Here is a 13,146-nt window from a genome sequence, read left to right as displayed (position 1 = left end):
TGTATACTCTCCCAAAAGGTGCTACTAACTTAGTTGTCCATATCATGAATGGGATGAACAAGGTATTAAGAGACTTCATTCATGAAAAAACTATGTTCTTTTTAAATGATGTTCCTATCAAAGGATGTAAAGAAGGAGAAAAAGATGAAACTTTAGATGAGAGGGGGTGTTGCAAATATGTTGTTGATCATGTATAAGATTGTGAAAAGTTTTTAATTCGACTTGAAGAGGTTCATCTTATACTTTCAGGAACGAAATCTATATTTGGAGTGCAGGAAGTTCTTATTGTTGGACATTTGTGTGAGTTTTATGGAAGAAAGCCAGATCCAAGCAAAGTTGATGCAATTGAGAGAATGAAAGATTCATGTGACTCTTTAACAAAAGTACGCAGGTTTTTAGGGGCTTGTGTATTTTATCATATATGGATTCCTCATTATGGTCATGTAGTGGATCCATTATATAAATTATTACGTAAGGATTATCGATTTAAATGGAAAAAAAAAAAAAAAAAAAAAAAACATACTGAAGCAATGCAGAAGCTAAAGGTGTTATTGGTGACACCTCCAATTTTAAGAAAAAATGATTATGATTGTAATAGATAAGTAATTCTTACTGTGGATACCACTCCTATTGCTATTGGATGGACTATGGATCAAGATGATTCAAGTGGAAATAGATTTGCAGTTCGATTTGAATCTAAAGTTTTAAGTAATTATCAACGTGCATATTCGCAAATCAAAAGAGAACTTTGGGGAGTTGTTTCGGCTATAAAAGCTAAAAAGGATTATTTGATTACTTGCAATGTTAAGATGGATTGCTTATATTAAGTCATTAAATCTAGAATTTAAGCATGTTGTTGGAAAGGACAATTTAGTAGCAGACATGCTATCTCAAGCAAGATATGAAAGGGAAGACAAAATGGTTGAAGACATTGATGATGTTGGATCAAAATTCTATTCAATATCAAATCTTAACAAAGAAGACAAGCTATTTCTTGAAGAATTTTATGAAGGAGAATTATTGAATATTAGTCATTACTTAAATACCTTGACTAAGCAAGAAAATTGGTCTACAGAAAAATTTAAACAAATAAGAAAAAAAACATATGGATTTTTGCTTCAAGAAGGATTCTTATGGAAGAGACCAAAGAAAGGAATTAGAATGCCACAAAGAGTGATAGGCGATAAGGAAGAGAAATAAAAATTATTAAAGAGGTTTCATGATAGTTTATGGGCGGGACATAGAGGAATTTGGGCTACTTTTGCTAAACTTAACGAACGATATTGGTGGAAAAATATGTATTGAGATGTGCTCTTATTTGTAGAATCATGTAAATTTTATCAAGCTTATTCTAATATACGACATCGAGATGGTCTTCATCCTACATATCCTCTAGCTATTCATTTTAAATGGATTATTGATTTGATTATTATGCCAATCGGATTATGACAAATGAGATATTTGGGCTTAGCTCGTGAAGATTTATCAAATCAAGTAGAAGGAAGAGTATTGAGAACAAAAACTACGGAAGGAATTTGTAGATTTTTGCTTGAAGATATTATTTGCCGCTATGGATGTGTAGGAAAAATCACTGCAGATCGTGGAGAATTAAATGCACAAGAAGCTCGTGAATTCTTTGAAAGATGTAGAATTAAACTATCACTAATTACCGCTTATAATTCTGAAAGAAATGTAAAAAGTGAACGTGGTCACCCACCCATTGTGAAAGCATTAATTAAAGCTTGTAATGGAAAGGTTAGAGAATGGCCACAACTTTTGTCATTTGCATTATGGGGTGATCGAACAATTCATAGCTCAATAATGGGATATATGTCTATTGAGCTTATGATAGGCCAAAAACCAATTATGTCAATTGAAGAAAAAGTATCTATTTGGAGTGTGCTACCATGGAAAGATGGATTAACAAGAGAAGAACTTCTAGTTATTAGAATTCAACAATTAGAGCAAAGATTAGAAGATGTGCAAATAGCATTAGAAAGATTAAAAAGAACGAGGTTACAAAATAAGACACGATTTGATAAGCAGCATCGATTAAGGCCTAAAGCAATTGAAGAAGGTGATTGGATTTTAGTCTATGATAGTAGCTTGGACAATCAACATAGTACTTTAAAGAAGTTTTCTAAACGATGGTTTGGACCGTATGTGGTAACAACTATTCATGATAATGCAACTTACACATTACGGCAGTTAGATGGAACAAGGTTAAAAATATCAATTGCAAGGAAGCAAGTTTAAATATTTAAACAAAGATATACAGAAATAAATATAGAAGACCTTGGTGAAGATATAGATATTCTTCAACAGGAAGATGAATTTGACATGGATAGCAAAAATGATGAAGAGGATTTGGACAAAGACTTGGAGAACGTATTATGAATCAAACAACTAGATTATTTGGTGCATACCAGAGGATGCACAGGTTTAAAGGGGGTGGATGTCATATTGTAACATGACTATATGATAAAAATATAAATGAAAAAGATATTATTAATATTTAGTCATCTTGGATGTTAGAAACATTGGCCAATTCCAGTGCCAATATTTAGGGTCAGTTAATGTCATCTACCAATGTCATCGAACCAAGTACCTTCCATACCAACTGGACAACCAGGATCATTTTCCAACCCTACATGGAACAAGCCTAGTAGGTATATACCAGTGGAGACACCTAATATGCATGATGGAGGTACAGGAAGACCACTTTGTCATTTCCGTTGCAGCTAGGTTGATCATTGTGCCAATGAATGTTCCAATCCCAAATACTTCTAGGCGGCGGTCAAGATACATCAGTGTGAATTAACAAAATTTTCTTGCAACATGTAAGTTAGATTAGATTGAAACTTCTTGAACATTTAGAAGGCTTGCAAAGACACTAGTCGTAGAAATTTACAACAATCGGACAATCAGATTGAAAATTATAGCTTGTTGAAGGTCGCTGTCTAGAGTTAGGATTAAAAATAAAATAATAATAATAATAATAAAAATAAAAATAAAACTAAAATAATAAAATAAAAATAAAATAATAAATACTAAATACTAAATAATAAATAACAAATAACAAAAGACTTTGTGCTTATAATATCTTAAAATTATTAAAAATAGTATTTCTAAGCACTTTGTATTGGGATTAAGCTTATATATTGAAATCCAAAATAGTTTATATTTAGATAGTTGAAATCCACTAGCCTATCTGGATACTTACAAAATATTATTTTATCTTCCACAACCAGACGCCCGGTGCATTTTTAAGCAAGATAGCACGTAATACGATAACATTTTATGCTAGAATAGCCTCATAAGTATCAAATGAATACTTATAAGGTGTCATATGCTTGGAATAACCAAAATCCACAATCCATCTTTACATGGCAGGTATAGAAGTCCCATTTGTTGCTAAGAATGCATAATCTTATCATCTAAATTCATCTTGCATACTATTTGTATTGTCTTTCTCTATCTTTTTGCCTTTGTAGTAATTTCGAACAAAATGGCCTACTTTGCTACAAATGAAGCAAGATTTGACATTACCTCATTGATTTGGATAGTTTCCCTTACCTTGATGTGAATAGAGTGCTAAATCTTTATTTTGAAGCTCCTTTTTTTTCTTTTTGGTTACTTCATCCGCAAGTCTTGCCGTCACATAGTTCATTATAAGCTCTTTTAGCTTCATAGACTTCAATGCCACAATAAGGTAGTTGTAGGATTTGGGAAGGCTCATCAACAAGGTCATGACAATATCACTTTCTTCTAAAGGCTTGTCAACAATTACTAGTTAGTTTGCAAGAGCCTTTATCTTATTGACATGAGCCATGAGGTCTTCACCTTCCTCCATCTTGCAAGTGAAGAACTTTCTCCTTGCATAAATAATATTGAATAAGTTCTTATTCTCATAGATATTGCAAAGAGTCTTCTATGCTTCTGTTGGTCCTTTGTAAGAGATAATGTGGGAGAAATTTGCTTCATCCACATTGGTTGCAATCAATCCAAAAGCCTTCTTTTCATGAAATTTGAATTCATTCTTCTCCTTCATATCAGCATCTATGCTTGGAGCTTCTTCACTTTCATCTATAATATTTCAAAGATCCAAAGATGCCAACAAAAGCTCCATTTTTATCTTCCAATGGTAGAAATTTTTTCCTCTAAAATTCTCAATAATTCTCAATCCTTCATCTTCACTTGAAGCCATGTCTAAAAGAGAGTTGTATCAAAAAATATATTGTAAAAAGAAGTCCTAATGCTCTCAAAATCAGCAAGAAGGATTTGTTGCCTTAGAATCACAGAATCCTTCTTTATAAACAAACTAGTGTTCTTACTCTCAATAACACTCTCAACTTCACCTTTAAGACTTCTTGAAAGTTTGATGACCTATCTAAGTGTCTCAAATCTGATTTGCCACTCAATAATCACTCTTATGCTCACAAATCACCTCTATATACCATTACAGGCTTTTTAAGCACAATCAGCAACTTTAGGACATGAAACTATAAAGTTAGACCACTAAGGATCTATCTCAGTAATAGCATAATACAAGTGTTCTATAACTTTTTTCTAAGGTAGAAAACCAAATACTAACACCAGAAATGCTCTTAACCTCAAGTAAGAGCAAATCAAGTTTTAGATTTAGAGCTAAATTTGAGAGTTAAGTACCTCTAAACCCTAACATCAGCAAAAACAACTTGATCTAATCCACACATCAATAACCACTTCAAATAACTTCAAAACATTCAAGCAAATGTGAGTGGGCTCGTAACCTATTGAAGAAAAAAAGTCTAAAAGCTACAAACTCTTAGCATCAATAAGGATTGTACTCTAAGAGAAGTGTGGAAAAAGATAATTCTTACTTCCAACACCTTTTATTTATAAGTAGTGGTTTTTTTATCAACAAGGCAACATCCATCATTTTGATATTATATCCATTTTTACTTCATCCAACTAAAACCTATGTGCCACCATAGTAACTTCCTTTAACTCTTTGCTACCTTTTGACTATTAACAACATACTATGCTTAATCTCTATCTGGTTGTAACTAAGCAAGTTTTTTGCTGATCTTCAACTGTAACGTGGACTAAAATGACAAAACCTTTATCAATCAATTTTGATATGGATTGAAAGATAACATCAAAGATTTGTTATTGATAATATCAAAAGCAAAATCTTTGAAAAAATTTATTGCTCAAGCCATTGCATGTGACAATTGATTATTTGAAGGCATCAAGAACAAAGACTTAGTTGGAGAAGAACAAGTTAAATAATCACAATAGTTTCCAAGTTTTCATAAACTTATTCATTAAGGCCAAAATAAATACAAATTGATATAATATATTTTAAATCCATTATAGAACAAAAAAGATTCGATATTGACAAAAATATTTATATTTATATTGTAAAAAAACTAAACATACTATTTAATATTGTCTAAAAAAGTAATATAATGAAGCAACGTAAAATAAAAAGAATAATTACTAAAGAAGATAATATATCAAAAAATGAATTTTTCTAGCTATAATAGAGATTGAGTGGCTGGAATCACATACAACACCTAATAAAGGTCCTATTATTTACTTAGATCTCTCACGTTTTTTTATAATAGATGTATATTTACGATCTAAAAATTACAAAGTCTTCGTATTATTAGATTTATGAGTCTCAACATATTTTATAAACAAAGTCTTTGTCAAAAAAACAAGAAATACTTTTAGTCAAGAAAACTAAATCCATACATGTAGAGGTCATAGATGATTGTTTTTTATCTTCTAGAGATGTTATTCATGAGATTATTCCTTTAAATGTAGTAATTAAAGATTACAATAGCATAGTAATATTTAATATCATAAGATTTTTTTCTAATCTAATTATTTTAGGATCATCATGATTAAAAAAATATAACCTTCAAATAAATTTGATTTCTTGTAATCTTAATTTTTTTAGTAGTTTAATCAAAAATTCCATTAGTCAAGTAAAAATACATAAATCTAGTATATCTAAATCCTTACTAGTAGGTACAAGAGCTTTCATGCATGTCAGAAAAGAAAGGTCATCTTTTGTTATATATGTCATACCTATTTTTGATGGTGAAAAGACATCAAGTAATATTCCTAAACAATATTAAGATTTCTAAGATATTTTTGAAAAAAAAATAAAAATATTTTTTTAGAGCATTGTCCTTATGATTATTCTATTGACCTTCAAGAAGGAGCTCAACCACCATTTGGACCAATTTATAGCCTATCACAAAAAAAATTGATTATATTCAAGAAATAAATTGATGAAAATTTGATTAAAAATTTTATACACTATTTTAAATCTCCAATTAGAGCTCCTATCTTATTTCTGAAGAAAAAAGATGGATCTCTAAGCATGTATGTGAACTATTGAAGACTCAATAAGATCACCATCAAGAATATGTATTTTCTATCTTTGATTTCAAGTATTTTTTATCAATTCAATTAAATAAAGATCTATATAAAAATAGATCTATGAAGAGCATATAATTTGATACGCATTAAAAAAAATGAATAAAAAAATTATATTTTAAACCAAGTTTGAAAATTTTGAATATAATATCATGCCTTTTGGACTCACAAATGCACTAGCTGCTTTTTAATATTTAATAAATGATGTCTTTTGTGAATTTTTTGAAAATTTTATCATTTATTATTTGGACAACATCTTAATTTACTCCAAGAATACAAAAGAGCATGAAGTTCATGTTTGTTGTATGTTAGAAAAACTTAGAGATACAAGATTACATGCCAAGTTAAAAAAAAAAGTGTGTATTCCATACTATTCAAGCTAACTTCTTAAAATATATCATTTCTAAGAAAGATCTAATAATAGATCCAATAAAGGTCTAAAATATCATAGATTGGAAAATTTCAAAAACAGTAAGAGATGTACAATACTTTTTGGGCTTTGCCAATTACTACCAAATCTTCATCAAGAATTTTTCTTAAGTTTCAGCTTTATTTACATGTTTGATTTGTAAAGGCAAACTTAAGTGGAGTAAAGAAATTAAAGCATCATTTCATGCTTTAAAAAAAGAATTTACTTCTCTACCAATTTTATATCATGTTGACTTCTCTAAGATATTTTTTATAGAAATAAATGCATCAGATTTTGCCTTTAGTGCGATATTTTCACAAATGGGAGCATTTAATAAACTGCATCCAATAGATTTCTATTTAAAAAAAAATTTAGAAGTTGAAATTAATTATGAAATCTACAACAATGAACTCTTTGCAATCATGGATTCATTTCAAGAATGGCATCATTATCTAGAAGGCACTTTGAGTCGAGTCATCATGTATATAGATCACAATAACCTCAAGTATTTTATGTCAATATATATTTTGAATTGTTGCTAAATCCATTAGAATATGTCTTTATTAAGATTTGATTTCAAGATCACTTATTGAATCAAAAAAAAATAAGGTTTGTCAAATGCTCTTTTTTAATATTTTAATCTTAGACCAAAAAAAATATATCTTTTAATGAACAAAAAATAATTCTCTTGAAGTTAGAGCATTTTCATCTTCAAGCAATAAAATCAACATTAATTGTTGATTTAACCCTTATCAAGTAAATTCAATCAATTATATCTTTTAATTCTCTTCTTTATGATATCAAGAATAATTCATTTAAATCTTATTATACTTCCAAGTTCAAGTTCAAGAACAACCTATTTTATTTCAAAGAATAATTATATATTTTAGAATATGGGACATAATTATGTGTTCTTCAAGATCATCATGACTTTTAAGCAATTGGATATTTTAAATACAAGAAGACTTTAGAGCTAATATTGAGGGATTTTTAGTAGCTTCAAATATGGAAGGCAATCATAGACTTTGTACAATCATGTAATATTTATTTAAGATCCAAAACTCCTTGCCATTGACCTTATAGACTTCATGAGCCATTGTCACGGACATACATATAATTACCTATATGAATAGATAAAAGTATGTAAAAGTAGGTTAATTGTGTAATATCTTCTAGAGAAGCTTCTTAGAAGCTTCATAGACGCTGCTTTGACTTTATAGGAGTCTATAGTTGACTTTTAGGTTAGAAACTTGGTCAACAAGTTAGCCATGTGCCACGCATGTTGGAAGCTTAAAGAACAAGCTAACTACGTGGTCCATCCATAGAAAACTTGCCTTGCAAGCAAAGGCATGTGGCCTAGAAAGTCAACATATATTGGAGGTCTTATAGAACATCGCCACGTGGCTTCTAGTTAGATAGTATATATAGAGGCAAGAGTGAAGCCCTCTTCACTCTTGTCAACTCCTTTCTTGCTTCTAGTCCAGGTTCAAGAGTCTTTAGTTTCTTGTCTTGTGGCAATAGCCATTCCAGTTTCCTTTTAATATACCTACTTGTTTATATTTTGACTTATTATATCGAGATAGCCTTTTGGTGTATATTTTTCCTCATCGAGTCTTTGTCCTTGACAGATTGACAAGAGTACACTTACAATATCAGAGCTTTGTTTTTTCTTGAGTAAGAGTGGATTACCCCTTTCTCTTGACAAGACATAAGCGTATTAGAAGTTTGCGGATTACCCACTTCTAAACTGATATTGTTCTTAGTATCTTCTTTGTTATCAAGTCTTTCTTTTCTTTTGTCTTGAGCAATATCAAACAAATTTTTCTTCTTAGTGTCATTATGGCAGAACTTGTTGAAATGAAGAGTGCAATGGCACAAATACAAGAGCAAATGAGGGAGTTAATGCTTGCGATGCATCAACTCAATTCACCAACACATGAAAGAACAAGAATAGCAGAAAGTGGAGATATAGAGATGATCGGAGCTGCTTCAACATCTACAACAAATCACTTTTCTTCTCCAATTGTACAACACCCTATAAGCACTAGAGAACCAAGAATTGCCTTACCTAAGAAATTTGATGGTATGAGATCAAAGTTTCGAGGGTTCATCAATCAAGTACAATTGGCAATTGAACTTCAACCGCAAAGCTATCCAACTCCAGGATCACAAGTCAGGTTTATTGGCACTCTACTTTCTGGTTCTGCATTATCGTGGTTTTCGTCTTTTCTTGAACAACGAAATCCAATATTGGACAATTTGGAAGCTTTTTTGGCAGAGTTTCGATCTATGTATGGTGAACACGATGCAACTCGTGTTGCAACAAATAAGATCCGAATTCTACGACAAAGAAATCGCTCAGTAACAGTATATGCTTCACAATTTCGACAACTTGCAATTGACATCAAGTGGGATGATGCTGCACTCATCAGTCAATTTCTTTATGGATTGCAATACGAAGTAAAGAAATTGATGCTCAACTTACCTGATCCTCAAACTTTGAGTCAAGCAATCGATTTTGCGGTAAAATGTGATAATCGACTTTTTGAATTTCGATCTGAGAATCATTCACGGGAACCTCAACGTTATTACTCAATGGCAACATCAACATCTTTGCCAAACGTACATTCGGAAGTAGAAGACATGCAAATTGACGCGGTACGTTTTAAACCCCTAACTGAGCAAGAAAAGATTCGTCGTCGTCAAGAAGGATTATGTTTATATTGCGGAGAACCTAAGCACACTGCTCAACATTGTCCAAAGAAACGACGCAACTATAAAATGAGGGATACGACGGTCAAAGAAGACAACATGTCGGAAAACGGATTCGTCCAGCTACAATAGGGACCGTGCAGCTGGAACCTTGTACAATTCCTAATGAAGGTCCTATCCTCTCCTCAGAACCCTCTCCTTGTTTTATAATAGACTTATATTTAGGACCTAAGAATTACAAAGCCTCTGCTTTATTAGATTCGGGAGCCTCAGCATGTTTTTTAGATGAACAATTTGTTAAAAGTCGTAAAATACCCTTTGTACAAAAACCTAAACCAGTACATGTAGAAGTCATAGATGGTCGTCCCTTGTCTTCTGGAGATGTCACTCATGAAACTCATCCTATAAAAGTAACAATAGACGGTCATGATAGCTACATAGCTTTTAACATAATTAAATCCCCGTCTAATCCAGTTATTTTAGGTTTATCCTGGCTAAAAAAATATAACCCTCGAATAGATTGGAATTCGCGTAAACTTGACTTTTCCAAAAGTGTTATTAATAGTTCTACGAACCAAGTAAAAAATTATAAGTCTAGTACAGTAAAACCCGTACCGATAGGTGCAAAAGCATTTATACACGCAGCAAAAGAAGGATCAACTTTTGCTATTTATGCTGCACCTATTTCTGAAAACGTAAAGACTTCAAGTGGCATTCCAAGTCAATATCAGGAGTATCAAGACGTTTTTGAGAAAAAGAATGCAGATATTCTTCCTGAGCATCGCCCATATGATTGTTCAATCGACCTCAAGGAAGGAACTCAGCCACCATTTGGACCAATTTACAGTTTATCGCAAGATGAGATGGCTGAACTCAAGACATATATTGACGAGAATTTAACGAAGAATTTCATACGCCATTCAAAATCTCCAGCAGGAGCTCCAATTCTATTCGTAAAGAAAAAAGATGGATCTTTACGAATGTGTGTTGACTATCGAGGACTCAACAAGATCACAATCAAGAACAGGTATCCATTACCTTTGATATCAGGACTCCTTGACCAGTTGAATCAAGCTAAGATCTATACAAAAATAGATCTAAGAGGAGCATATAATCTAGTACGGATCAAAGAAGGAGATGAATGGAAGACTGCGTTTTGAACCAGGTATGGACATTTCGAATATAATGTCATGCCCTTTGGACTCACGAATGCACCAGCTGCTTTTCAACATCTCATGAATGATATATTTCGTGAATTCTTAGACAATTTTGTCGTCTGTTATCTAGACGATATCCTGATCTATTCCAAGAACGTCGAAGAACATGAAATACATGTTCGTCAAGTATTACAAAAACTTAGAGATGCAGGATTGTACGCCAAGATGGAAAAGTGTGTATTTCTTACTACTCAAGTTGACTTTTTAGGATACATCATTTCAAATGATGGTCTTATGATGGATTCTAAGAAAGTCCAAACAATCATGGATTGGAAGATTCCAAAGACTGTGAGAGATGTCCAATGTTTCTTGGGATTTGCCAATTACTATCGGATCTTCATCAAAGACTTCTCACGAGTTGCAGCTCCACTTACACGCTTGACTAGTAAAGATAAATTCCAATGGAATCAAGAAGCGGAAGTAGCATTTGAAGCCTTGAAGACATCGTTTGTCTCTGCACCAGTCTTATATCGTGTTGACTTTTCCAAGGCATTTTTTATGGAAACAGACGCATCGGATTTTGCCTTGGGTGCAGTTTTATCACAAATGGGAACAGATGACAAACTTCATCCGATAACTTTTCATTCAAGAAAATTCTCAGCAGCCGAGATCAATTATGAGATCCACGATAAAGAACTTCTTGCAATCGTGGATTCCTTTCAAGAATGGCGTCATTATCTAGAAGGTGCTTTTAGTCCAGTCACTGTGTATACAGATCACAAGAACCTCGAGTATTTCATGTCAGCACGCGTGTTGAATCGTCGTCAAGCTCGTTGGAGTATGTCTTTGTCAAGATTCGACTTCATTATCACTTATCGGCCAGGAAAACAACAAGGTTTGTCCGATGCCTTGTCTAGACGTTCTTATTTTGCACCAAAAGAAGGAGATGCAGCTTTTGAGCAACAAAGAACGGTCCTCTTGAAACCGGAGCAATTTCATCTCCGAGCAGTGAAATCAACATTGACTGTTGATTCAACTTTTCTCAAGCAAATCCAGTCCAGTATGTCCTCAGACCCTCTTGTTCATGATATCGAGAATAATTCTTCCAAGTCTCATGATTCTTCTAAGTTCGAGTTCAAGAATAATCTATTATATTTTGAAGGACGCCTATATGTTCCAGAAGGAAAAGCACGTTTGCGTGTTCTTCAAGCACGTCATGACTTTCCAGCAGCAGGGCACTTTGGATATAATAAGACTCTGGAACTCATATCAAGAGATTTTTGGTGGCCACAAATGTGGAAGTCAGTCAAAAACTTTGTACAATCATGTGATATTTGTTCAAGATCAAAAATTCCTCGACATCGACCTTACGGACTTCTTCAGCCATTACCTATACCAGAACAACCATGGTCTTCTGTTTCTATGGATTTCATCACAGATCTTCCAAACTCAAGATCTTATGATTCTATATTTGTGATAGTAGATCGTTTCACCAAGATGGCACATTTTATGCCATGTACAAAATCTATCACAGGTGAAGAAACAGCTAAGCTTTTCATTGATAATATCTATCGCTATCATGGATTACCTAAAGATATCATATCGGATAGGGGAACTCAATTTGTGTCGAGATTCTGGAGGACTCTTTTCAAGATTTTAAAAGTGGACATAAAGCTATCTTCAGCTTTCCATCCTCAAACTGATGGACAAACAGAGCGCGTAAACCAAGTCTTGGAACAGTATTTAAGGTGTACTATCAACTACCAACAAGATGATTGGACAAACCTTCTGCCATTGGCAGAGTTTGCTTATAATAATACGGTACATTCCTCCACGCAACAAACACCTTTCTTTGCCAATTATGGCTATCATCCACGACTTGATACTTTTGATTTTTCAAAAGTTGATAATCCTGCAGCAGAAGATATGGCAAATCGGTTGTCAGAGTTACATGCAATAATGAAGGCGCAGTTGAAGAAAGCTCAAGAACGACAAAAGATAAATGCAGATGTATATCGTAAAGAGCAACCACAACTCAACGTGGGTGATAAGGTATGGCTACTTCGTCGCAATATCAAGACCACTCGACCTTGTGACAAATTGGACTATCGTAGGCTTGGCCTCTTTTCTGTTTCTGAACAGATCAACCCAGTTGCATATCGGTTACATCTACCGGACTCAATGAAGATCCATCCTGTATTCCACGTGTCTCTTCTTGAACCATATAAGACAGTGGATATACAAGGAAGAAGACAAATGCCACCGCCTCCTATAGAAGTAGATAATAATGAAGAATTTGAGGTGGAAGAGATATTAGACTCAAGGCGGCGCCGAAATAAGCTGAAATATCTTGTTCATTGGTGCGGATATGATATTAGTGAGCGCACATGGGAGCCATCCAAGAATCTAGCAAATGCATCAGCTAAAGTCAAA

This window comes from Physcomitrium patens, chromosome 16, assembly GCF_059467195.1.
Source record: "Physcomitrium patens ecotype Gransden chromosome 16, ASM5946719v1, whole genome shotgun sequence".
Classification (NCBI taxonomy): Eukaryota; Viridiplantae; Streptophyta; class Bryopsida; order Funariales; family Funariaceae; genus Physcomitrium; species Physcomitrium patens.
This window is presented reverse-complemented; position numbering follows the sequence as displayed.